This window comes from Lissotriton vulgaris, chromosome 1_1 (assembly GCF_964263255.1).
Source record: "Lissotriton vulgaris chromosome 1_1, aLisVul1.2, whole genome shotgun sequence".
In the NCBI taxonomy this organism is placed as follows: domain Eukaryota; kingdom Metazoa; phylum Chordata; class Amphibia; order Caudata; family Salamandridae; genus Lissotriton; species Lissotriton vulgaris.
The window spans coordinates 1,371,950,145-1,371,975,477 of NC_141685.1; the positions used below are offsets into that span (position 1 = coordinate 1,371,950,145).

The following is a 25,333-nucleotide window of genomic DNA, read 5'->3' on the forward strand; positions in this document are numbered from 1 at the left end:
TGTGTGAGTGGTAAAGGCTTGTTAATTTTGTTGCTTTTCAAATTCACGTCTGACAACAAGACGAAGGAACATTGGGGCATCAGACGCTTTGGAAAGTAGCCACCAACCGCAGAGAAAGAGAGAAAGAGGGAAAAGACAGTATGAGGTGTGGAGAAAACAGCAGCAGGTACAAGGAGCTCAAATGAGATTAATGGCGCCTAAATAGAGCACGTAAAGGAACAGTTACAAATCTAAGAAAAGGGAAAGAAAAGACTAGGAAAAAACACAGAAAGAGCTTGTAGATTAAATTCTCTTCCAGGAACAGCAGGTTAAGAGAAATTACACAGGGAGCAGTTAAGCCTGTAACACGGGGGAGAATAGAAAAGAAAATGCAGTTTTATGAAGTGTGTTTGCCTAATCCAGCTAGCACTTTTATTTTATTTCTCTATTTGCTTCTTTTATTGGTAAAGTATTTTTCAAGTTGTCAGAGAGAGCCAGGGTATAATAATTTGAAGCGTTTGCACCAGCACTAATGAAGGACGAGAGTTATAGCAAAGATATGAAAGGGGGAGCGATAATAAATATGTGATATGGCAATAGTGACACCAAAATAAGCCACCTATTTATAAAACTGACATGGAAGAAATACTAAAGGTTAACTTCTGAAATTGTAGCCGATGTTCAAAAGATTCTCGTTGTCGGCAGGATTCGAACCTGCGCGGGGAGACCCCAATGGATTTCTAGTCCATCGCCTTAACCACTCTGCCACAACAACTGACTGTGAGGCGTGTGCACATAATCTGTATGCAAGTTTTCAAGGTGTCCCACAGCAAATTCCTGATATTCTGCAATGCACTTTTTAAAAATAATGTTTTTTTCAGCAGGCACATTCTCTCCTAAAAACAAAAATTGCATGCGTATATCTCTAGTTTGGAATACCATAGGCTTACATGCATACTCTCATGGGTCACTCAAGTTTTTTGGACCCTATTGCACTCTGTTTTCGTGCTGCTTTTAGTATATGGCCCATATTACAGAAGTCTACCATCTTTGAGTATTTGAGGCTCCTTTGTAAGTGCTTTATATTTTTTCCTTGAAGAGCTATATAATAGAGGGGTCCGGGAAAGATTGCATTTATGGAAGATAAAAGAAGGCCCACTTGTCTCACCAAATGCTGTAGAGAAACCTGATGTTTTACTCATGTTATCCTTAGTTCGTTTTTGTTAGACCTTGCATTCTTAAGGTGGTCCCAACCCCACCTTATTGCTTTTCACCTCCGCATTTTGCTGTATCTTTTTGTTGGCCTTAGGACTCTGATCACTTTATCGCTACTAATCAGTGCTGAAGTGCACGTGCTTCTTCCCTAATCATGTGTATAATTGGAGTATACCTGACTGACAGATTTAATTTACTTGAAAGCCCCTTGTAAAGTGGTATACCATATACCCAGGGACTGATTGTGCCGCCCAAAGAAATAGCATTTCAAACCTGTCTCAAGCCTGCTACTGCAGTGCCTGTGCTGCAGTGTACTGCCACTTCGACTTGGCATTTAAAACTACTTGCCAAGCCTTAAACTCCAATTTTATTACATATCAGTAACCCCTAAGGTAGGCCCTAGGTAGTCCGAGGGGCATCATGCTATGTAAGTAAAAGGTAAGACATGTACTGTGGTAGTTTGTATGTCCTAGTAGTATCAAACAGTCTATTACATTTTTCACTACTGTGAGGTCTGCCCCTCTCATAGGTTAGCATTGGGTATTCCCTTATACTTTTTGGGGGGTAATTCCATATCAGAGAGGAGAAGCTTTATTTATTTATTGATACATCCTATCTACTGGTGGGGTTGGATTTAATCTTACTATTGTATAAATGCCATTTTTAGAGAGTGAGCATTTCTCTGCACTTACTGCTCTATTTGCATGAAAACCTGTCTTCAATTGACGTCTGAATTGGGCTGCGAGACAGCTACATATGTGCATTCCCTGTAGACAGCCACAACACAGGTCACTCAACTGCAACTGCATTCATCTGCATTCTGATTGGCCTGGGGGAGTGCTCCGCTCCCCTTACCGCAAATATGTTCAAGAACGATAATTTATGTCAGTAAGTACAGTATACCTACATCTTATAATCATGTGTGTTTAAATATTTTGTCGTTAGATCGTTTAAATATTGAAAAGGATCTGTTTTTAAAAGACATTTTACAAAAACAACTGGTACATTTGGGAATTCTGTAAAGGAAAAACCCAACTGCCGTGACATTGCCAACCACAATGCCGTGACTCGGATTCGAACCGAGGTTGCTGCGGCCACAACGCAGGGTACTAACCACTATACGATCACGGCGAGCTACTTGGGCTCAATAACGTACAGTGACATGAAGAAATTATAATTCGGAACACTCAGGGCTACTCTTGTGATAGGCTGAATGTGTTCATTGCTTCCTCATTCCTTATACAAAGGCTTTATCTCCTCAGTGGTTGATAGGCTGAAACCGTTTCCTGGCCGCCTGCTTGTGAACTGGCAGGAGTCAAAGATCACACATACACTGGTGGGCCTGTGATGGGACACCAATGCAGAGAAACACACCTGGCGCAGATATTCTATTCTGTTTATTAGACCTGCATCTCTCCTGTACCTCCTCAAGCCATCTGTATGTGAAGCAAGAAAGAGTTAAGGAACGGTCCATCTACACTTTTATTGGGAGGATGCTGCCGTGAGCTCCTCCCAGCTAATCACACAAACAGCAGTAAAGCAAGATAACTACACAGTTAGGGGGGACTGCATGGGTAGGTTTTTGAGGAATTATTGAAACTGACCTCAGTGACCCATAACCAGAGCTGTGGCTAATGACTGCATGCCTAATTATGATGAAGCAAGCACCATAGCTCGTAGGGGCCCCACAACACACTTTTCTTAGCTCATTGAATTAAAGTATAAACTTCTGCCATGTGTGAGTGGTAAAGGCTTGTTAATTTTGTTGCTTTTCAAATTCACGTCTGACAACAAGACGAAGGAACATTGGGGCATCAGACGCTTTGGAAAGTAGCCACCAACCGCAGAGAAAGAGAGAAAGAGGGAAAAGGCAGTATGAGGTGTGGAGAAAACAGCAGCAGGTACAAGGAGCTCAAATGAGATTAATGGTGCCTAAATAGAGCACGTAAAGGAACAGTTACAAATCTAAGAAAAGGGAAAGAAAAGACTAGGAAAAAACACAGAAAGAGCTTGTAGATTAAATTCTCTTCCAGGAACAGCAGGTTAAGAGAAATTACACAGGGAGCAGTTAAGCTTGTAACACGGGGGAGAATAGAAAAGAAAATGCAGTTTTATGAAGTGTGTTTGCCTAATCCAGCTAGCACTTTTATTTTATTTCTCTATTTGCTTCTTTTATTGGTAAAGTAATTTTCAAGTGCATGCACAGGTATGACCGAGAGAGCCAGGGTATAATAATTTGAAGTGTTTGCACCAGCGCTAATGAAGGACGAGAGTTATAGCAAAGATATGAAAGGGGGAGCGATAATAAATATGTGATATGGCAATAGTGACACCAAAATAAGCCACCTATTTATAAAACTGACATGGAAGAAATACTAAAGGTTAACTTCTGAAATTGTAGCCGATGTTAAAAAGATTCTCGTTGTCGGCAGGATTTGAACCTGCGCGGGGAGACCCCAATGGATTTCTAGTCCATCGCCTTAACCACTCGGCCACAACAACTGACTGTGAGGTGTGTGCACATAATCTGTATGCAAGTTTTCAAGGTGTCCCACAGCAAATTCCTGATATTCTGCAATGCACTTTTTAAGAATAATGTTTTTTTCAGCAGGCACATTCTCTCCTAAAAACAAAAATTGCATGCGTATATCTCTAGTTTGGAATACCATAGGCTTGCATGCATACTCTCATGGGTCACTCAAGTTTTTTGGAACCTATTGCACTCTGTTTTTGTGCTGCTTTTAGTATATGGCCCATATTACAGAAGTATACCATCTTTGAGTATTTGAGGCTCCTTTGTAAGTGCTTAATATTTTTTCCTTGAAGAGCTATATAATAAAGGGGTCCGGGAAAGATTGCATTTAAGGAAGATAAAAGAAGGCCCACTTGTCTCACCAAATGCTGTAGAGAAACCTGATGTTTTACTCATGTTATCCTTAGTTCGTTTTTGTTAGACCTTGCATTCTTAAGGTGGTCCCAACACCTCCTTATTGCTTTTCACCTCCGCATTTTGCTGTATCTTTTTGTTGGCCTTAGGACTCTGATCACTTTATCGCTACTAATCAGTGCTGAAGTGCACGTGCTTCTTCCCTAATCATGTGTATAATTGGAGTATACCTGACTGACAGATTTAATTTACTTGAAAGCCCCTTGTAAAGTGGTATACCATATACCCAGGGACTGATTGTGCCACCCAAAGAAATAGCATTTAAAACCTGTCTCAAGCGTGCTACTGCAGTGCCTGTGCTGCAGTGTACTGCCACTTCGACTTGGCATTTAAAACTACTTGCCAAGCCTTAAACTCCAATTTTATTACATATCAGTAACCCCTAAGGTAGGCCGTAAGTAGTCCTAGGGGCATCATGCTATGTAAGTAAAAGGTAAGACATGTACTGTGGTAGTTTGTATGTCCTAGTAGTATCAAACAGTCTATTACATTTTTCACTACTGTGAGGTCTGCCCCTCTCATAGGTTAGCATTGGGTATTCCCTTATACTTTTTGGGGGGTAATTCCATATCAGAGAGGAGAAGCTCTATTTATTTATTAATGAATCCTATCTACTGGTGAGGTTGGATTTAATCTTACTATTGTATAAATGCCATTTTTAGAGAGTGAGCATTTCTCTGCACTTACTGTTCTATTTGCATGAAAACCTGTCTTCAATTGACGTCTGGATTGGGCTGCAAGACAGCTACATATGTGCATTCCCTGTAGACAGCCACAACACAGGTCACTCAACTGCAACTGCATTCATCTGCATTCTGATTGGCCTGGGGGAGAGCTCCGCTCCCCTTACCGCAAATATGTTCAAGAACGATAATTTATGTCAGTAAGTACGTTATACCTACATCTTATAATCATGTGTGTTTAAATAATTTGTCGTTAGATCGTTTAAATATTGAAAAGGATCTGTTTTTAATAGACATTTTACAAAAACAACTGGTACATTTGGGAATTCTGTAAAGGAAAATCCCAACTGCAGTGACATTGCCAACCATAATGCCGTGACTCGGAGTAGAACCGAGGTTGCTGCGGCCACAACGCAGAGTACTAACCACGATACGATCACGGCGAGCTACTTGGGCTCAATAACATACAGTGACATGAAGAAATTATAATTCGGTACACTCAGGGCTACTCCTGTGATAGGCTGAATGTGTTCATTGCTTCCTAATTCCTTATACTAAGGCTTTATCTCCTCAGTGGTTGATAGGCTGAAACCGTTTCCTGGCCGCCTGCTTGTGAACTGGCAGGAGTCAAAGATCACACATACACTGGTGGGCCTGTGATGGGACACCAATGCAGAGAAACACACCTGGCGCAGATATTCTATTCTGTTTATTAGACCTGCATCTCCCCTGTACCTCCTCAAGCCATCTGTATGTGAAGCAAGAAAGAGTTAAGGAACGGTCCATCTACACTTTTATTGGGAGGATGCTGCCGTGAGCTCCTCCCAGCTAATCACACAAACAGCAGTAAAGCAAGATAACTACACAGTTAGGGGGGACTGCATGGTTAGGTTTTTGAGGAATTATTGAAACTGACCTCAGTGACCCATAACCAGAGCTGTGGCTAATGACTGCATGCCTAATTATGATGAAGCAAGCACCATGGCTCGTAGGGGCCCCACAACACACTTTTCTTAGCTCATTGAATTAAAGTATAAACTTCTGCCATGTGTGAGTGGTAAAGGCTTGTTAATTTTGTTGCTTTTCAAATTCACGTCTGACAACAAGACGAAGGAACATTGGGGCATCAGACGCTTTGGAAAGTAGCCACCAACCGCAGAGAAAGAGAGAAAGAGGGAAAAGACAGTATGAGGTGTGGAGAAAACAGCAGCAGGTACAAGGAGCTCAAATGAGATTAATGGCGCCTAAATAGAGCACGTAAAGGAACAGTTACAAATCTAAGAAAAGGGAAAGAAAAGACTAGGAAAAAACACAGAAAGAGCTTGTAGATGAAATTCTCTTCCAGGAACAGCAGGTTAAGAGAAATTACACAGGGAGCAGTTAAGCTTGTAACACGGGGGAGAATAGAAAAGAAAATGCAGTTTTATGAAGTGTGTTTGCCTAATCCAGCTAGCACTTTTTTTATTTTATTTCTCTATTTGCTTCTTTTATTGGTAAAGTAAGTTTCAAATGCATGCACAGGTATGACCGAGAGAGCCAGGGTATAATAATTTGAAGCGTTTGCACCAGCGCTAATGAAGGACGAGAGTTATAGCAAAGATATGAAAGGGGGAGCAATAATAAATATGTGATATGGCAATAGTGACACCAAAATAAGCCACCTATTTATAAAACTGACATGGAAGAAATACTAAAGGTTAACTTCTGAAATTGTAGCCGATGTTAAAAAGATTCTCGTTGTCGGCAGGATTTGAACCTGCGCGGGGAGACCCCAATGGATTTCTAGTCCATCGCCTTAACCACTCGGCCACAACAACTGACTGTGAGGCGTGTGCACATAATCTGTATGCAAGTTTTCAAGGTGTCCCACAGCAAATTCCTGATATTCTGCAATGCACTTTTTAAGAATAATGTTTTTTTCAGCAGGCACATTCTCTCCTAAAAACAAAAATTGCATGCGTATATCTCTAGTTTGGAATACCATAGGCTTGCATGCATACTCTCATGGGTCACTCAAGTTTTTTGGAACCTATTGCACTCTGTTTTCGTGCTGCTTTTAGTATATGGCCCATATTACAGAAGTATACCATCTTTGAGTATTTGAGGCTCCTTTGTAAGTGCTTAATATTTTTTCCTTGAAGAGCTATATAATAAAGGGGTCCGGGAAAGATTGCATTTAAGGAAGATAAAAGAAGGCCCACTTGTCTCACCAAATGCTGTAGAGAAACCTGATGTTTTACTCATGTTATCCTTAGTTCGTTTTTGTTAGACCTTGCATTCTTAAGGTGGTCCCAACACCTCCTTATTGCTTTTCACCTCCGCATTTTGCTGTATCTTTTTGTTGGCCTTAGGACTCTGATCACTTTATCGCTACTAATCAGTGCTGAAGTGCACGTGCTTCTTCCCTAATCATGTGTATAATTGGAGTATACCTGACTGACAGATTTAATTTACTTGAAAGCCCCTTGTAAAGTGGTATACCATATACCCAGGGACTGATTGTGCCACCCAAAGAAATAGCATTTAAAACCTGTCTCAAGCCTGCTACTGCAGTGCCTGTGCTGCAGTGTACTGCCACTTCGACTTGGTATTTAAAACTACTTGCCAAGCCTTAAACTCCAATTTTATTACATATCAGTAACCCCTAAGGTAGGCCGTAAGTAGTCCTAGGGGCATCATGCTATGTAAGTAAAAGGTAAGACATATACTGTGGCAGTTTGTATGTCCTAGTAGTATCAAACAGTCTATTACATTTTTCACTACTGTGAGGTCTGCCCCTCTCATAGGTTAGCATTGGGTATTCACTTATACTTTTTGGGGGGTAATTCCATATCAGAGAGGAGAAGCTTTATTTATTTATTGATAAATCCTATCTACTGGTGAGGTTGGATTTAATCTTACTATTGTATAAATGCCATTTTTAGAGAGTGAGCATTTCTCTGCACTTACTGCTCTATTTGCATGAAAACCTGTCTTCAATTGACGTCTGGATTGGGCTGCGAGACAGCTACATATGTGCATTCCCTGTAGACAGCCACAACACAGGTCACTCAACTGCAACTGCATTCATCTGCATTCTGATTGGCCTGGGGGAGAGCTCCGCTCCCCTTACCGCAAATATGTTCAAGAACGATAATTTATGTCAGTAAGTACGTTATACCTACATCTTATAATCATGTGTGTTTAAATAATTTGTCGTTAGATCGTTTAAATATTGAAAAGGATCTGTTTTTAATAGACATTTTACAAAAACAACTGGTACATTTGGGAATTCTGTAAAGGAAAATCCCAACTGCAGTGACATTGCCAACCATAATGCCGTGACTCGGAGTAGAACCGAGGTTGCTGCGGCCACAACGCAGAGTACTAACCACGATACGATCATGGCGAGCTACTTGGGCTCAATAACATACAGTGACATGAAGAAATTATAATTCGGTACACTCAGGGCTACTCCTGTGATAGGCTGATTGTGTTCATTGCTTCCTAATTCCTTATACTAAGGCTTTATCTCCTCAGTGGTTGATAGGCTGAAACCGTTTCCTGGCCGCCTGCTTGTGAACTGGCAGGAGTCAAAGATCACACATACACTGGTGGGCCTGTGATGGGACACCAATGCAGAGAAACACACCTGGCGCAGATATTCTATTCTGTTTATTAGACCTGCATCTCCCCTGTACCTCCTCAAGCCATCTGTATGTGAAACAAGAAAGAGTTAAGGAACGGTCCATCTACACTTTTATTGGGAGGATGCTGCCGTGAGCTCCTCCCAGCTAATCACACAAACAGCAGTAAAGCAAGATAACTACACAGTTAGGGGGGACTGCATGGTTAGGTTTTTGAGGAATTATTGAAACTGACATCAGTGACCCATAACCAGAGCTGTGGCTAATGACTGCATGCCTAATTATGATGAAGCAAGCACCATGGCTCGTAGGGGCCCCACAACACACTTTTCTTAGCTCATTGAATTAAAGTATAAACTTCTGCCATGTGTGAGTGGTAAAGGCTTGTTAATTTTGTTGCTTTTCAAATTCACGTCTGACAACAAGACGAAGGAACATTGGGGCATCAGACGCTTTGGAGAGTAGCCACCAACCGCAGAGAAAGAGAGAAAGAGGGAAAAGACAGTATGAGGTGTGGAGAAAACAGCAGCAGGTACAAGGAGCTCAAATGAGATTAATGGCGCCTAAATAGAGCACGTAAAGGAACAGTTACAAATCTAAGAAAAGGGAAAGAAAAGACTAGGAAAAAACACAGAAAGAGCTTGTAGATTAAATTCTCTTCCAGGAACAGCAGGTTAAGAGAAATTACACAGGGAGCAGTTAAGCCTGTAACACGGGGGAGAATAGAAAAGAAAATGCAGTTTTATGAAGTGTGTTTGCCTAATCCAGCTAGCACTTTTATTTTATTTCTCTATTTGCTTCTTTTATTGGTAAAGTATTTTTCAAGTTGTCAGAGAGAGCCAGGGTATAATAATTTGAAGCGTTTGCACCAGCACTAATGAAGGACGAGAGTTATAGCAAAGATATGAAAGGGGGAGCGATAATAAATATGTGATATGGCAATAGTGACACCAAAATAAGCCACCTATTTATAAAACTGACATGGAAGAAATACTAAAGGTTAACTTCTGAAATTGTAGCCGATGTTCAAAAGATTCTCGTTGTCGGCAGGATTCGAACCTGCGCGGGGAGACCCCAATGGATTTCTAGTCCATCGCCTTAACCACTCTGCCACAACAACTGACTGTGAGGCGTGTGCACATAATCTGTATGCAAGTTTTCAAGGTGTCCCACAGCAAATTCCTGATATTCTGCAATGCACTTTTTAAAAATAATGTTTTTTTCAGCAGGCACATTCTCTCCTAAAAACAAAAATTGCATGCGTATATCTCTAGTTTGGAATACCATAGGCTTACATGCATACTCTCATGGGTCACTCAAGTTTTTTGGACCCTATTGCACTCTGTTTTCGTGCTGCTTTTAGTATATGGCCCATATTACAGAAGTCTACCATCTTTGAGTATTTGAGGCTCCTTTGTAAGTGCTTTATATTTTTTCCTTGAAGAGCTATATAATAGAGGGGTCCGGGAAAGATTGCATTTATGGAAGATAAAAGAAGGCCCACTTGTCTCACCAAATGCTGTAGAGAAACCTGATGTTTTACTCATGTTATCCTTAGTTCGTTTTTGTTAGACCTTGCATTCTTAAGGTGGTCCCAACCCCACCTTATTGCTTTTCACCTCCGCATTTTGCTGTATCTTTTTGTTGGCCTTAGGACTCTGATCACTTTATCGCTACTAATCAGTGCTGAAGTGCACGTGCTTCTTCCCTAATCATGTGTATAATTGGAGTATACCTGACTGACAGATTTAATTTACTTGAAAGCCCCTTGTAAAGTGGTATACCATATACCCAGGGACTGATTGTGCCGCCCAAAGAAATAGCATTTCAAACCTGTCTCAAGCCTGCTACTGCAGTGCCTGTGCTGCAGTGTACTGCCACTTCGACTTGGCATTTAAAACTACTTGCCAAGCCTTAAACTCCAATTTTATTACATATCAGTAACCCCTAAGGTAGGCCCTAGGTAGTCCGAGGGGCATCATGCTATGTAAGTAAAAGGTAAGACATGTACTGTGGTAGTTTGTATGTCCTAGTAGTATCAAACAGTCTATTACATTTTTCACTACTGTGAGGTCTGCCCCTCTCATAGGTTAGCATTGGGTATTCCCTTATACTTTTTGGGGGGTAATTCCATATCAGAGAGGAGAAGCTTTATTTATTTATTGATACATCCTATCTACTGGTGGGGTTGGATTTAATCTTACTATTGTATAAATGCCATTTTTAGAGAGTGAGCATTTCTCTGCACTTACTGCTCTATTTGCATGAAAACCTGTCTTCAATTGACGTCTGAATTGGGCTGCGAGACAGCTACATATGTGCATTCCCTGTAGACAGCCACAACACAGGTCACTCAACTGCAACTGCATTCATCTGCATTCTGATTGGCCTGGGGGAGTGCTCCGCTCCCCTTACCGCAAATATGTTCAAGAACGATAATTTATGTCAGTAAGTACAGTATACCTACATCTTATAATCATGTGTGTTTAAATATTTTGTCGTTAGATCGTTTAAATATTGAAAAGGATCTGTTTTTAAAAGACATTTTACAAAAACAACTGGTACATTTGGGAATTCTGTAAAGGAAAAACCCAACTGCCGTGACATTGCCAACCACAATGCCGTGACTCGGATTTGAACCGAGGTTGCTGCGGCCACAACGCAGGGTACTAACCACTATACGATCACGGCGAGCTACTTGGGCTCAATAACGTACAGTGACATGAAGAAATTATAATTCGGAACACTCAGGGCTACTCTTGTGATAGGCTGAATGTGTTCATTGCTTCCTCATTCCTTATACAAAGGCTTTATCTCCTCAGTGGTTGATAGGCTGAAACCGTTTCCTGGCCGCCTGCTTGTGAACTGGCAGGAGTCAAAGATCACACATACACTGGTGGGCCTGTGATGGGACACCAATGCAGAGAAACACACCTGGCGCAGATATTCTATTCTGTTTATTAGACCTGCATCTCTCCTGTACCTCCTCAAGCCATCTGTATGTGAAGCAAGAAAGAGTTAAGGAACGGTCCATCTACACTTTTATTGGGAGGATGCTGCCGTGAGCTCCTCCCAGCTAATCACACAAACAGCAGTAAAGCAAGATAACTACACAGTTAGGGGGGACTGCATGGGTAGGTTTTTGAGGAATTATTGAAACTGACCTCAGTGACCCATAACCAGAGCTGTGGCTAATGACTGCATGCCTAATTATGATGAAGCAAGCACCATAGCTCGTAGGGGCCCCACAACACACTTTTCTTAGCTCATTGAATTAAAGTATAAACTTCTGCCATGTGTGAGTGGTAAAGGCTTGTTAATTTTGTTGCTTTTCAAATTCACGTCTGACAACAAGACGAAGGAACATTGGGGCATCAGACGCTTTGGAAAGTAGCCACCAACCGCAGAGAAAGAGAGAAAGAGGGAAAAGGCATTATGAGGTGTGGAGAAAACAGCAGCAGGTACAAGGAGCTCAAATGAGATTAATGGTGCCTAAATAGAGCACGTAAAGGAACAGTTACAAATCTAAGAAAAGGGAAAGAAAAGACTAGGAAAAAACACAGAAAGAGCTTGTAGATTAAATTCTCTTCCAGGAACAGCAGGTTAAGAGAAATTACACAGGGAGCAGTTAAGCTTGTAACACGGGGGAGAATAGAAAAGAAAATGCAGTTTTATGAAGTGTGTTTGCCTAATCCAGCTAGCACTTTTATTTTATTTCTCTATTTGCTTCTTTTATTGGTAAAGTAATTTTCAAGTGCATGCACAGGTATGACCGAGAGAGCCAGGGTATAATAATTTGAAGTGTTTGCACCAGCGCTAATGAAGGACGAGAGTTATAGCAAAGATATGAAAGGGGGAGCGATAATAAATATGTGATATGGCAATAGTGACACCAAAATAAGCCACCTATTTATAAAACTGACATGGAAGAAATACTAAAGGTTAACTTCTGAAATTGTAGCCGATGTTAAAAAGATTCTCGTTGTCGGCAGGATTTGAACCTGCGCGGGGAGACCCCAATGGATTTCTAGTCCATCGCCTTAACCACTCGGCCACAACAACTGACTGTGAGGCGTGTGCACATAATCTGTATGCAAGTTTTCAAGGTGTCCCACAGCAAATTCCTGATATTCTGCAATGCACTTTTTAAGAATAATGTTTTTTTCAGCAGGCACATTCTCTCCTAAAAACAAAAATTGCATGCGTATATCTCTAGTTTGGAATACCATAGGCTTGCATGCATACTCTCATGGGTCACTCAAGTTTTTTGGAACCTATTGCACTCTGTTTTCGTGCTGCTTTTAGTATATGGCCCATATTACAGAAGTATACCATCTTTGAGTATTTGAGGCTCCTTTGTAAGTGCTTAATATTTTTTCCTTGAAGAGCTATATAATAAAGGGGTCCGGGAAAGATTGCATTTAAGGAAGATAAAAGAAGGCCCACTTGTCTCACCAAATGCTGTAGAGAAACCTGATGTTTTACTCATGTTATCCTTAGTTCGTTTTTGTTAGACCTTGCATTCTTAAGGTGGTCCCAACACCTCCTTATTGCTTTTCACCTCCGCATTTTGCTGTATCTTTTTGTTGGCCTTAGGACTCTGATCACTTTATCGCTACTAATCAGTGCTGAAGTGCACGTGCTTCTTCCCTAATCATGTGTATAATTGGAGTATACCTGACTGACAGATTTAATTTACTTGAAAGCCCCTTGTAAAGTGGTATACCATATACCCAGGGACTGATTGTGCCACCCAAAGAAATAGCATTTAAAACCTGTCTCAAGCCTGCTACTGCAGTGCCTGTGCTGCAGTGTACTGCCACTTCGACTTGGCATTTAAAACTACTTGCCAAGCCTTAAACTCCAATTTTATTACATATCAGTAACCCCTAAGGTAGGCCGTAAGTAGTCCTAGGGGCATCATGCTATGTAAGTAAAAGGTAAGACATGTACTGTGGTAGTTTGTATGTCCTAGTAGTATCAAACAGTCTATTACATTTTTCACTACTGTGAGGTCTGCCCCTCTCATAGGTTAGCATTGGGTATTCCCTTATACTTTTTGGGGGGTAATTCCATATCAGAGAGGAGAAGCTCTATTTATTTATTAATGAATCCTATCTACTGGTGAGGTTGGATTTAATCTTACTATTGTATAAATGCCATTTTTAGAGAGTGAGCATTTCTCTGCACTTACTGTTCTATTTGCATGAAAACCTGTCTTCAATTGACGTCTGGATTGGGCTGCAAGACAGCTACATATGTGCATTCCCTGTAGACAGCCACAACACAGGTCACTCAACTGCAACTGCATTCATCTGCATTCTGATTGGCCTGGGGGAGAGCTCCGCTCCCCTTACCGCAAATATGTTCAAGAACGATAATTTATGTCAGTAAGTACGTTATACCTACATCTTATAATCATGTGTGTTTAAATAATTTGTCGTTAGATCGTTTAAATATTGAAAAGGATCTGTTTTTAATAGACATTTTACAAAAACAACTGGTACATTTGGGAATTCTGTAAAGGAAAATCCCAACTGCAGTGACATTGCCAACCATAATGCCGTGACTCGGAGTAGAACCGAGGTTGCTGCGGCCACAACGCAGAGTACTAACCACGATACGATCACGGCGAGCTACTTGGGCTCAATAACATACAGTGACATGAAGAAATTATAATTCGGTACACTCAGGGCTACTCCTGTGATAGGCTGAATGTGTTCATTGCTTCCTAATTCCTTATACTAAGGCTTTATCTCCTCAGTGGTTGATAGGCTGAAACCGTTTCCTGGCCGCCTGCTTGTGAACTGGCAGGAGTCAAAGATCACACATACACTGGTGGGCCTGTGATGGGACACCAATGCAGAGAAACACACCTGGCGCAGATATTCTATTCTGTTTATTAGACCTGCATCTCCCCTGTACCTCCTCAAGCCATCTGTATGTGAAGCAAGAAAGAGTTAAGGAACGGTCCATCTACACTTTTATTGGGAGGATGCTGCCGTGAGCTCCTCCCAGCTAATCACACAAACAGCAGTAAAGCAAGATAACTACACAGTTAGGGGGGACTGCATGGTTAGGTTTTTGAGGAATTATTGAAACTGACCTCAGTGACCCATAATAAGAGCTGTGGCTAATGACTGCATGCCTAATTATGATGAAGCAAGCACCATGGCTCGTAGGGGCCCCACACACACTTTTCTTAGCTCATTGAATTAAAGTATAAACTTCTGCCATGTGTGAGTGGTAAAGGCTTGTTAATTTTGTTGCTTTTCAAATTCACGTCTGACAACAAGACGAAGGAACATTGGGGCATCAGGCGCTTTGGAAAGTAGCCACCAACCGCAGAGAAACAGAGAAAGAGGGAAAAGACAGTATGAGGTGTGGAGAAAACAGCAGCAGGTACAAGGAGCTCAAATGAGATTAATGGCGCCTAAATAGAGCACGTAAAGGAACAGTTACAAATCTAAGAAAAGGGAAAGAAAAGACTAGGAAAAAACACAGAAAGAGCTTGTAGATGAAATTCTCTTCCAGGAACAGCAGGTTAAGAGAAATTACACAGGGAGCAGTTAAGCTTGTAACTCGGGGGAGAATAGAAAAGAAAATGCAGTTTTATGAAGTGTGTTTGCCTAATCCAGCTAGCACTTTTATTTTATTTCTCTATTTGCTTCTTTTATTGGTAAAGTAAGTTTCAAGTGCATGCAGAGGTGTGACCGAGAGAGGAGGGTATAATAATTTGAAGCGTTTGCACCAGCGTTAATGAAGGACGAGAGTTATAGCAAAGATATGAAAGGGGGAGCGATAATAAATATGTGATATGGCAATAGTGACACCAAAATAAGCCACCTATTTATAAAACTGACATGGGAGAAATACTAAAGGTTAACTTCTGAAATTGTAGCCGATGTTAAAAAGATTCTCGTTGTCGGCAGGATTCGAACCTGCGCGGAGAGACCCCAATGGATTTCTAGTCCATCGCCTTAACCACTCGGCCACAACAACTGACTGTAAGGCGTAAGCACATAATCTGTATGCAAGTTTTCAAGGTGTCCCACAGCAAATTCCTGATATTCTGCAATGCACTTTTTAAAAATAATGTTTTTTTCAGCAGGCACATTGTCTCCTAAAAACAAAAATTGCATGCGTATATCTCTAGTTTGGAATACCATAGGCTTGCATGCATACTCTCATGGGTCTCAAGTTTTTTGAACCCTATTGCACTCTGTTTTCGTGCTGCTTTTAGTATATGGCCCATATTACAGAAGTCTACCATCTTTGAGTATTTGAGGCTCCTTTGTAAGTGCTTTATATTTTTTTCCTTGAAGTGCTATATAATAAAGGGGTCCGGGAAAGATTGCATTTATGGAAGATAAAAGAAGGCCCACTTGTCTCACCAAATGTTGTAGAGAAACCTGATGTTTTACTCATGTTATCCTTAGTTCGTTTTTGTTAGACCTTGCATTCTTAAGGTGGTCCCAACCCCACCTTATTGCTTTTCACCTCCGCATTTTGCTGTATCTTTTTGTTGGCCTTAGGACTCTGATCACTTTATCGCTACTAATCAGTGCTGAAGTGCACGTGCTTCTTCCCTAATCATGTGTATAATTGGAGCATACCTAACTGACAGATTTAATTTATTTGAAAGCCCCTTGTAAAGTGGTATACCATATACCCAGGGACTGATTGTGCCGCCCAAAGAAATAGCATTTCAAACCTGTCTCAAGCCTGCTACTGCAGTGCCTGTGCTGCAGTGTACTGCCACTTCGACTTGGCATTTAAAACTACTTGCCAAGCCTTAAACTCCAATTTTATTACATATCAGTAACCCCTAAGGTAGGCCCTAGGTAGTCCTAGGGGCATCATGCTATGTAAGTAAAAGGTAAGACATGTACTGTGGTAGTTTGTATGTCCTAGTAGTATCAAACAGTCTATTACATTTTTTCACTACTGTGAGGTCTGCCCCTCTCATAGGTTAGCATTGGGTATTCCCTTATACTTTTTGGGGGGAATTCCATATCAGAGAGGAGAAGCTTTATTTATTTATTGATAAATCCTATCTACTGGTGAGGTTGGATTTAATCTTACTATTGTATAAATGCCATTTTTAGAGAGTGAGCATTTCTCTGCACTTACTGCTCTATTTGCATGAAAACCTGTCTTCAATTGACGTCTGGATTGGGCTGCGAGACAGCTACATATGTGCATTCCCTGTAGACAGCCACAACACAGGTCACTCAACTGCAACTGCATTCATCTGCATTCTGATTGGCCTGGGGGAGAGCTCCGCTCCCCTTACCGCAAATATGTTCAAGAACGATAATTTATGTCAGTAAGTACAGTATACCTACATCTTATAATCATGTGTCTTTAAATAATTTGTCGTTAGATCGTTTAAATATTGAAAAGGATCTTATTGTAAAGATCAATACTCAGGAAGCTGGTAAAAACGGGTTTATTAGCCCAACAGGGAGGCAAGTCGTCCACATCAGAGATCAACAAAACAACTGACACAGATCATGAATTCCAGAGTGACATGGCTAGTGACATGGCTGCATTCTCTCTTGAGAATGCACATATTTAAAGACATAGATACAACACATCTCCCTTATAATAATAATGAAAAACAAAACAATGAAAATGAAAAAACAAAGAACAGGAAAAACCTGGAAAAGGAGAAATCGCTGGAAAAGAAGAAATCATGCGATACAGTAATCTTGGAGATACGAAGGTGCTCTCCTGACTCTAGGGTTCATTCCACGAGGCGAAACACACGCATCCTGAGAAGATGACGGGACAACCACTTTGAAGTGTAATCTACAAGGACAACGACAAATCTTTCAGAAAGTCCCAAATTCAAGAATGGCCCAACTACATCAATGGCAACCTTGGACCAAGGTCGTTCAGGAATGGCAATGGGAGAAAGCGGAGCGGTGCTCACCTTCCTTGATTTATCATTACTGGCACAAATGTGGCAGTCTTTAACGACAGCTTCAACTTCATGGTCCAACTCGGGCCACCAGTAAGATTCTCTCACCCTTGCTTTGGTGAGACTACGACCTAAATGTCCCTCATGGGCTAGGTTGATTATCTTCTCTCTCATACCACAGGGAGGAATTAGCCTGTTACCCCTAAATAATTCACCCTGAACAATGTTCAACTCATCCCTAACGTTCCAAAAACCTTTGGCAGAATCAGGAACTTCTCTCAAGGCAGGCCAACCATTGACCGTAGCCTCCAAGATAAAATCTCTAGCAGGATCATCAGGAAAACACCCTTTCCATTCCGCTTCATTCAAAGCAGATTATCTCACCCATGAAACAGTGGGAACATCCGGGTCATACGTGACCAACTTATCAATAGGCAACCTAGAAAGAAAATCAGCGGGAACGTTCTTGGGACCAGGTAAATATTCAACACAAAAATTATATTCCATGAGACCCTCAACCCATCTTTTAATTCTGGGGGTGGTACACTCGACATTCCTACACGAGAACAACTGCACTAGGGGTTTGTGGTCAGATCTTACTACAAACGGTAGGCCCCACAGATAGAATCTGAAGTGTTTGATGGCCCAAAAGCAGGCCAAAGCCTCGCGCTCAATGACCGAGTAGCGCTCCTCCGCACCCTTCAAGGAACGGGACGCAAAACCAATAACTTTCTCTGAACCATCCACGAGCTGGGCCAAAACAGCCCCCAAGCCACGTAAGCTGGCATCAGTGGACAGAATGGTCTTTTTGCGCACATCAAAATGCCCTAAGGTAGGCATCTTAGCAATCACTGACTTGACTGTGTCAAAGGCATTCGAACAATCTTGGTTCCAATCAAAAACCGCACCCTTCTTAAGGAGAAGTCTAATGGGTTGCATAACGCTGGCAAAATTGGGAATAAACTTGGAGTAATACTCCGATAATCCATTAAAAGACTTAACCTGATCCTTATTAGAAGGAGGTTGAGCTTGAAGAATGGCCTCAGCAAGATCAAACTTAGGACTGATGCCTTCCCCAGATATGTTGTGTCCCAAATAGGATACAGACCTAACCCTGAATTTGCATTTCTCTTGTTTAAGAGTCATACCTGCATCTCTAAGCCTAGACAAAACAGCAAAAAGAGTAACATCATGTCTATTTGCGTCAACACCATGGACTAAAATGTCATCCTGGAAAAAGAGGACACAATCAATACCAGAAAGGACATTTTTCATGATTCTCTGAAAACAAGCAGCAGTGCTGGCTAACCCAAAAGGCATCCTAATGAACCTATATGCACCGATGGGAGTGACAAAAGAAGTCAGGTGTCTTGACTCTTCATGTAAGAGAACCTGGTGGTAGGCAGCTGACAGATCCATAACGCTAAACAAAGTGGCACCACCTAACTTAATCAAAATCTCATTGATATTAGGCAAGGGCTGCCTGTCCACCCAAATAGAACTGTTTAAACTCCTGAGGTCCACACACATCCTAATCTTGGTACCCTTGTCCTTAGGTGCCAAAACAATCGGCGCAAGCCATTCTGAGGACTCTATCTCCTCAACAACACCAAGTTTCAATAACCTCTCAATCTCAACTTGCAGTGGTTGTAACATGAGGTTGGGCACCTTCCTGACCTTATGCACCACAGGCTTGGCACTACTTTTCAAGATTATCCTGTGTTTGAAACCTTTGAGTAACCCCAGATCTTCAGTAAAAACTTCAGGGAATTTCCCAAGAACATCTGAAAAATCACCCCCTTCAGATACTAGCATAACCTGCTCGGGTGCATTGGGATTCAAGGTGATCCCCAGATTCCGTTGGTGACGCCAACCAAGGAGGTTATCTCCCCTCTTAGCAATATAAACCTTGCCAACAATTTCCCTGCCTTTGAAAGAAATGGTTTGAATGGAATATCCCAATACCTCAATTTTCTGTTTGGCATACCCCACAGGATTGATATCAGAGACTGTAAGTTTAATTTTATCCCCATCAAAATTTGCAAACCAAAACTTATCACTGATGAGGGTGAACAGTGAACCAGAGTCAGCTAACACGGGAACCACTTTGTTTGCAATTTGGATGTCACAAGAGGGCATAACTACTATGTCATCATCCACTTGATTCACACCATTGATAACATCATCCGTAATGCAATGAATCGAATCTTGGTAATAAGCTTCATCCTCATCAATACAATTGACTTTGTTGCTTTTACACATCCTTGCGTAATGACCCTTCCTCCCACAATTTCTACAAACAGTACTTTTAGCAAAACAATTCGGATAATTCGGACCAAGTTTCTCACTACCACATCTGGGACACTTAAATTTGTTGTCCTTATTTGAATTATTACTGCTAAAGTTCTGTTTGGGTTTTTCAGATTTAACAAAGGTTTTCTCTTGCTTGGGAGAAATTTTGCCAACAACAGCAACATTACACTCAGCTTGGAGAGTTTGTCGGTGCTCAAGACCAACACTGGAAACCGGATCATTCTGAGAGGGGCCCTTCCTAATCTCCTTGACCCAAGTAGAGGTATGTTCAACACTCTCAACAATAAGTATAGCCTCTTTTAAATTTGGATTCTTGGACAACAGTTTCTCTTGGATTTTGAGATCATTTGTGCAACGAACCAGTTGATCACGAATGAGGGAATCCGTTAAAAGTTCAAATTCGCAGGTCTGCGCAAGGGATTTGAGTGCTGCAACGTAATTTCCAACTCTCTCACTCTTAGCTTGAACACGCATGAAAAATTTGTGTCTTTCCATAACAACGTTAATGCGTGCACCAAAATGATTTTTAAGGAGAAGAACACTCATCTCAAAAACATCTGAAGGTTCGCCAGCACCCCTGCCAATCGGTATCGGATCTAAACTGTCATAAATGTTTCTTCCCTCAATTCCAAGGTTGTTAAGTAAAACAGCCTGTTTCCTGACAGCAGAAAACTTCTCTCCGCCAATTGCAAGAAGGTAAGAATCAAAGATAGGTTTCCATTTCTTCCAAGGTAAAATGGGTTCGCCCTGTTCACTTAAAAACTGGGGAGGTTGGTTCATACCACTTGCAGAAGACGACATGCTGAAAGAAAACAACTAAACAAACTAAAATAACAAGTTAACTAAATAAGCTAACACAACAATTTAAAATAACAACCTAAAATAAGGAGTTAAAATAACAAAAGGATACACAACTTCTTAGTGCGCTGTCCCGCTTGACAAGAAAGCTTCCTTGCTCACTGCACACTGTGTACTGCGGTAACTTCAAGAATAGAAACTGGTGATCTACTGCTTCAGACAGTTCAAAAAAAATAAGCTGAAATTCTATGGCTTCAGTCAGATAAGCACTTCAAAAGTACAACCAAAATCAGTCTTGAGAGTAAAGAGTTTCAGTCCAACTGTATCAAACAAAAAGTGACTTGCCTCAGACAAAAATGTAATTAGGAAAGAAATACCGTGCTCAGGAGAAAATCTTCAGCGCGTTTAAGCAAATGGCCGAGGAATAGACAGGACGCGCTGGCAAATACTCGGTTGCTAGGTGATAGAATTGCGCGTAAGGAAACAGGAACGCGTTTGTTTGTTTGTCACCTGGCAACACGAAGCGTGTGACGTGAAGTTTGAGGAACGCCAGGCACGTTGCGTGTGACGTTACGCCAGTCAAGATTATGCAGAAGAACGCGCCGAGACAATGGCAACACACTCCAGGCAGGCACGCTCCAGTTGCAAAGCTCGCGAAGATCGCGTTCCAAGCAGGCACGCTCCAACAGCTCGAGCAAGATTTGAAAAATGCCGAGCAACGGAGGTAGGGATACTTCGTAACTTCGTTAATAAATCCAATTCAGACAGAATTATAAAATTGTACCTTCTGCTTGGTGCTGGCGCCGGCAAAGAAATACACAACGTTCACTCACGAAGAGTACAAGGTAGAGCAGGAAAACGATAGTTTACTTTCCCCCAAAAAAAACGAAAGTCGAATTTAAAAGAAAGTCTTCGTCTTCAAGGCGCTGGGTTCATTTTCACCTGCTGGGCTCATCGTCGCCAGTATTGTAAAGATCAATACTCAGGAAGCTGGTAAAAACGGGTTTATTAGCCCAACAGGGAGGCAAATCGTCCACATCAGAGATCAACAAAACAACTGACACAGATCATGAATTCCAGAGTGACATGGCTAGTGACATGGCTGCATTCTCTCTTGAGAATGCACATATTTAAAGACATAGATACAACAGATCTGTTTTTAATAGACATTTTACAAAAACAACTGGTACATTTGGGAATTCTGTAAAGGAAAAACCCAACTGCCGTGACATTGCCAACCACAATGCCATAACTCGGTTTCGAACCGTGGTTGCTGAGGCCACAACGCAGAGTACTAACCAATATATGATCACGGCGAGCTACTTGGGCTCAATTATGTAGAGTGACATGGAGAAATTATAATTCGGAACACTCAGGGCTACTCCTGTGATAGGCTGAATGTGTTCATTGCTTCCTCATTCCTTATACAAAGGCTTTATCTCCTCAGTGGTTGATAGGCTGAAACCGTTTCCTGGCCGCCTGCTTGTGAACTGGCAGGAGTCAAAGATCACACATACACTGGAGGGCCTGTGATGGGACACCAATGCAGAGAAGCACACCTGGTGCAGATATTCTATTCTGTTTATTAGACCTGCATCTCCCCTGTACCTCCTCAAGCCATCTGTATGTGAAGCAAGAAAGAGTTAAGGAACGGTCCATCTACACTTTTATTGGGAGGATGCTGCCGTGAGCTCCTCCCAGCTAATCACACAAACAGCAGTAAAGCAAGATAACTACACAGTTAGGGGGGACTGCATGGTTAGGTTTTTGAGGAATTATTGAAACTGACCTCAGTGACCCATAAACAGAGCTGTGGCTAATGACTGCATGCCTAATTATGATGAAGCAAGCACCATGGCTCGTAGGGGCCCCACAACACACTTTTCTTAGCTCATTGAATTAAAGTATAAACTTCTGCCATGTGTGAGTGGTAAAGGCTTGTTAATTTTGTTGCTTTTCAAATTCACGTCTGACAACAAGACGAAGGAACATTGGGGCATCAGACGCTTTGGAAAGTAGCCACCAACCGCAGAGAAAGAGAGAAAGAGGGAAAAGACAGTATGAGGTGTGGAGAAAACAGCAGCAGGTACAAGGAGCTCAAATGAGATTAATGGCGCCTAAATAGAGCACGTAAAGGAACAGTTACAAATCTAAGAAAAGGGAAAGAAAAGACTAGGAAAAAACACAGAAAGAGCTTGTAGATGAAATTCTCCTCCAGGAACAGCAGGTTAAGAGAAATTACACAGGGAGCAGTTAAGCTTGTAACACGGGGGAGAATAAAAAAGAAAATGCAGTTTTATGAAGTGTGTTTGCCTAATCCAGCTAGCACTTTTATTTTATTTCTCTATTTGCTTCTTTTATTGGTAAAGTAAGTTTCAAGTGTATGCACAGGTATGACCAAGAGAGCCAGGGTATAATAATTTGAAGCGTTCGCACCAGCGCTAATGAAGGACGAGAGTTATAGCAAAGATATGAAAGGGGGAGCGATAATAAATATGTGATATGGCAATAGTGACACCAAAATAAGCCACCTATTTATAAAACTGACATGGGAGAAATACTAAAGGTTAACTTCTGAAATTGTAGCCGATGTTAAAAAGATTCTCGTTGTCGGCAGGATTCGAACCTGCGCGGGGAGACCCCAATGGATTTCTAGTCCATCGCCTTAACCACTCGGCCACAACAACTGAATGTAAGGCATGTGCACATAATCTGTATGCAAGTTTTCAAGGTGTCCCACAGCAAATTCCTGATATTCTGCAATGCACTTTTTAAAAATAATGTTTTTTTCAGCAGGCACATTCTCTCCTAAAACAAAAATTGCATGCGTATATCTCTAGTTTGGAATACCATAGGCTTGCATGCATACTCTCATGGGTCACTCAAGTTTTTTGGACCCTATTCCACTCTGTCTTCGTGCTGCTTTTAGTATATGGCCCATATTACAGAAGTCTACCATCTTTGAGTATTTGAGGCTCCTTTGTAAGTGCTTTATATTTTTTTCCTTGAAGTGCTATATAATAAAGGGGTCCGGGAAAGATTGCATTTATGGAAGATAAAAGAAGGCCCACTTGTCTCACCAAATGCTGTAGAGAAACCTGATGTTTTACTCATGTTATCCTTAGTTCGTTTTTGTTAGACCTTGCATTCTTAAGGTGGTCCCAACCCCACCTTATTGCTTTTCACCTCCGCATTTTGCTGTATCTTTTTGTTGGCCTTAGGACTCTGATCACTTTATCGCTACTAATCAGTGCTGAAGTGCACGTGCTTCTTCCCTAATCATGTGTATAATTGGAGTATACCTGACTGACAGATTTAATTTACTTGAAAGCCCCTTGTAAAGTGGTAAACCATATACCCAGGGACTGATTGTGCCGCCCAAAGAAATAGCATTTCAAACCTGTCTCAAGCCTGCTACTGCAGTGCCTGTGCTGCAGTGTACTGCCACTTCGACTTGGCATTTAAAACTACTTGCCAAGCCTTAAACTCCAATGTTATTACATATCAGTAACCCCTAAGGTAGGCCCTAGGTAGTCCTAGGGGCATCATGCTATGTAAGTAAAAGGTAAGACATGTACTGTGGTAGTTTGTATGTCCTAGGAGTATCAAACAGTCTATTACATTTTTCACTACTGTGAGGTCTGCCCCTCTCATAGGTTAGCATTGGGTATTCCCTTATACTTTTTGGGGGGAATTCCATATCAGAGAGGAGAAGCTTTATTTATTTATTGATAAATCCTATCTACTGGTGAGGTTGGATTTAATCTTACTATTGTATAAATGCCATTTTTAGAGAGTGAGCATTTCTCTGCACTTACTGCTCTATTTGCATGAAAACCTATCTTCAATTGACGTCTGGATTGGGCTCCGAGAAAGCTACATATGTGCATTCCCTGTAGACAGCCACAACAAGGTCACTCAACTGCAACTGCATTCATCTGCATTCTGATTGGCCTGGGGGAGAGCTCTGCTCCCCTTACCGCAAATATGTTCAAGAACGATAATTTATGTCAGTAAGTACAGTATACCTACATCTTATAATCATGTGTGTTTAAATAATTTGTCGTTAGATCGTTTAAATATTGAAAATGATCTGTTTTTAATAGACATTTTACAAAAACAACTGGTACATTTGGGAATTCTGTAAAGGAAAAACCCAACTGCTGTGACATTGCCAACCACAATGCCATGACTCGGGTTTGAACCGTGGTTGCTGAGACCACAACGCAGAGTACTAACCACTATACGATCACGGCGAGCTACTTGGGCTCAATGATGTACAGTGACATGGAGAAATTATAATTCGGAACACTCAGGGCTACTCCTGTGATAGGCTGAATGTGTTCATTGCTTCCTCATTCCTTATACAAAGGCTTTATCTCCTCAGTGGTTGATAGGCTGAAACCGTTTCCTGGCCGCCTGCTTGTGAACTGGCAGGAGTCAAAGATCACACATACACTGGTGGGCCTGTGATGGGACACCAATGCAGAGAAACACACCTGGCGCAGATATTCTATTCTGTTTATTAGACCTGCATCTCCCCTGTACCTCCTCAAGCCATCTGTATGTGAAGCAAGAAAGAGTTAAGGAACGGTCCATCTACACTTTTATTGGGAGGATGCTGCCGTGAGCTCCTCCCAGCTAATCACACAAACAGCAGTAAAGCAAGATAACTACACAGTTAGGGGGGACTGCATGGTTAGGTTTTTGAGGAATTATTGAAACTGACCTCAGTGACCCATAAACAGAGCTGTGGCTAATGACTGCATGCCTAATTATGATGAAGCAAGCACCATGGCTCGTAGGGGCCCCACAACACACTTTTCTTAGCTCATTGAATTAAAGT

The 25,333-nt window shown here is 41.5% G+C and overlaps 9 non-coding genes across 9 annotated transcripts; all 9 read right to left on the reverse strand.

Annotated features, from left to right (window-relative positions):
• Positions 1-672: 672 nt before the first annotated feature.
• Positions 673-754, reverse strand: TRNAS-AGA (transfer RNA serine (anticodon AGA)). Its single transcript has one exon. It is a non-coding gene; the product is annotated as a tRNA-Ser (tRNA).
• A 1,499-nt stretch (positions 755-2,253) lies between these two features.
• On the reverse strand, positions 2,254-2,325 carry TRNAH-GUG (transfer RNA histidin (anticodon GUG)). Its single transcript has one exon. It is a non-coding gene; the product is annotated as a tRNA-His (tRNA).
• A 1,289-nt stretch (positions 2,326-3,614) lies between these two features.
• Positions 3,615-3,696, reverse strand: TRNAS-AGA (transfer RNA serine (anticodon AGA)). Its single transcript has one exon. It is a non-coding gene; the product is annotated as a tRNA-Ser (tRNA).
• A 2,863-nt stretch (positions 3,697-6,559) lies between these two features.
• On the reverse strand, positions 6,560-6,641 carry TRNAS-AGA (transfer RNA serine (anticodon AGA)). Its single transcript has one exon. It is a non-coding gene; the product is annotated as a tRNA-Ser (tRNA).
• A 2,847-nt stretch (positions 6,642-9,488) lies between these two features.
• On the reverse strand, positions 9,489-9,570 carry TRNAS-AGA (transfer RNA serine (anticodon AGA)). Its single transcript has one exon. It is a non-coding gene; the product is annotated as a tRNA-Ser (tRNA).
• Positions 9,571-11,069: 1,499 nt separating this feature from the next.
• On the reverse strand, positions 11,070-11,141 carry TRNAH-GUG (transfer RNA histidin (anticodon GUG)). Its single transcript has one exon. It is a non-coding gene; the product is annotated as a tRNA-His (tRNA).
• Positions 11,142-12,430: 1,289 nt separating this feature from the next.
• TRNAS-AGA (transfer RNA serine (anticodon AGA)) lies at positions 12,431-12,512 on the reverse strand. The gene has a single exon. It is a non-coding gene; the product is annotated as a tRNA-Ser (tRNA).
• A 2,858-nt stretch (positions 12,513-15,370) lies between these two features.
• Positions 15,371-15,452, reverse strand: TRNAS-AGA (transfer RNA serine (anticodon AGA)). The gene has a single exon. It is a non-coding gene; the product is annotated as a tRNA-Ser (tRNA).
• Positions 15,453-23,092: 7,640 nt separating this feature from the next.
• TRNAS-AGA (transfer RNA serine (anticodon AGA)) lies at positions 23,093-23,174 on the reverse strand. The gene has a single exon. It is a non-coding gene; the product is annotated as a tRNA-Ser (tRNA).
• Positions 23,175-25,333: the final 2,159 nt, after the last annotated feature.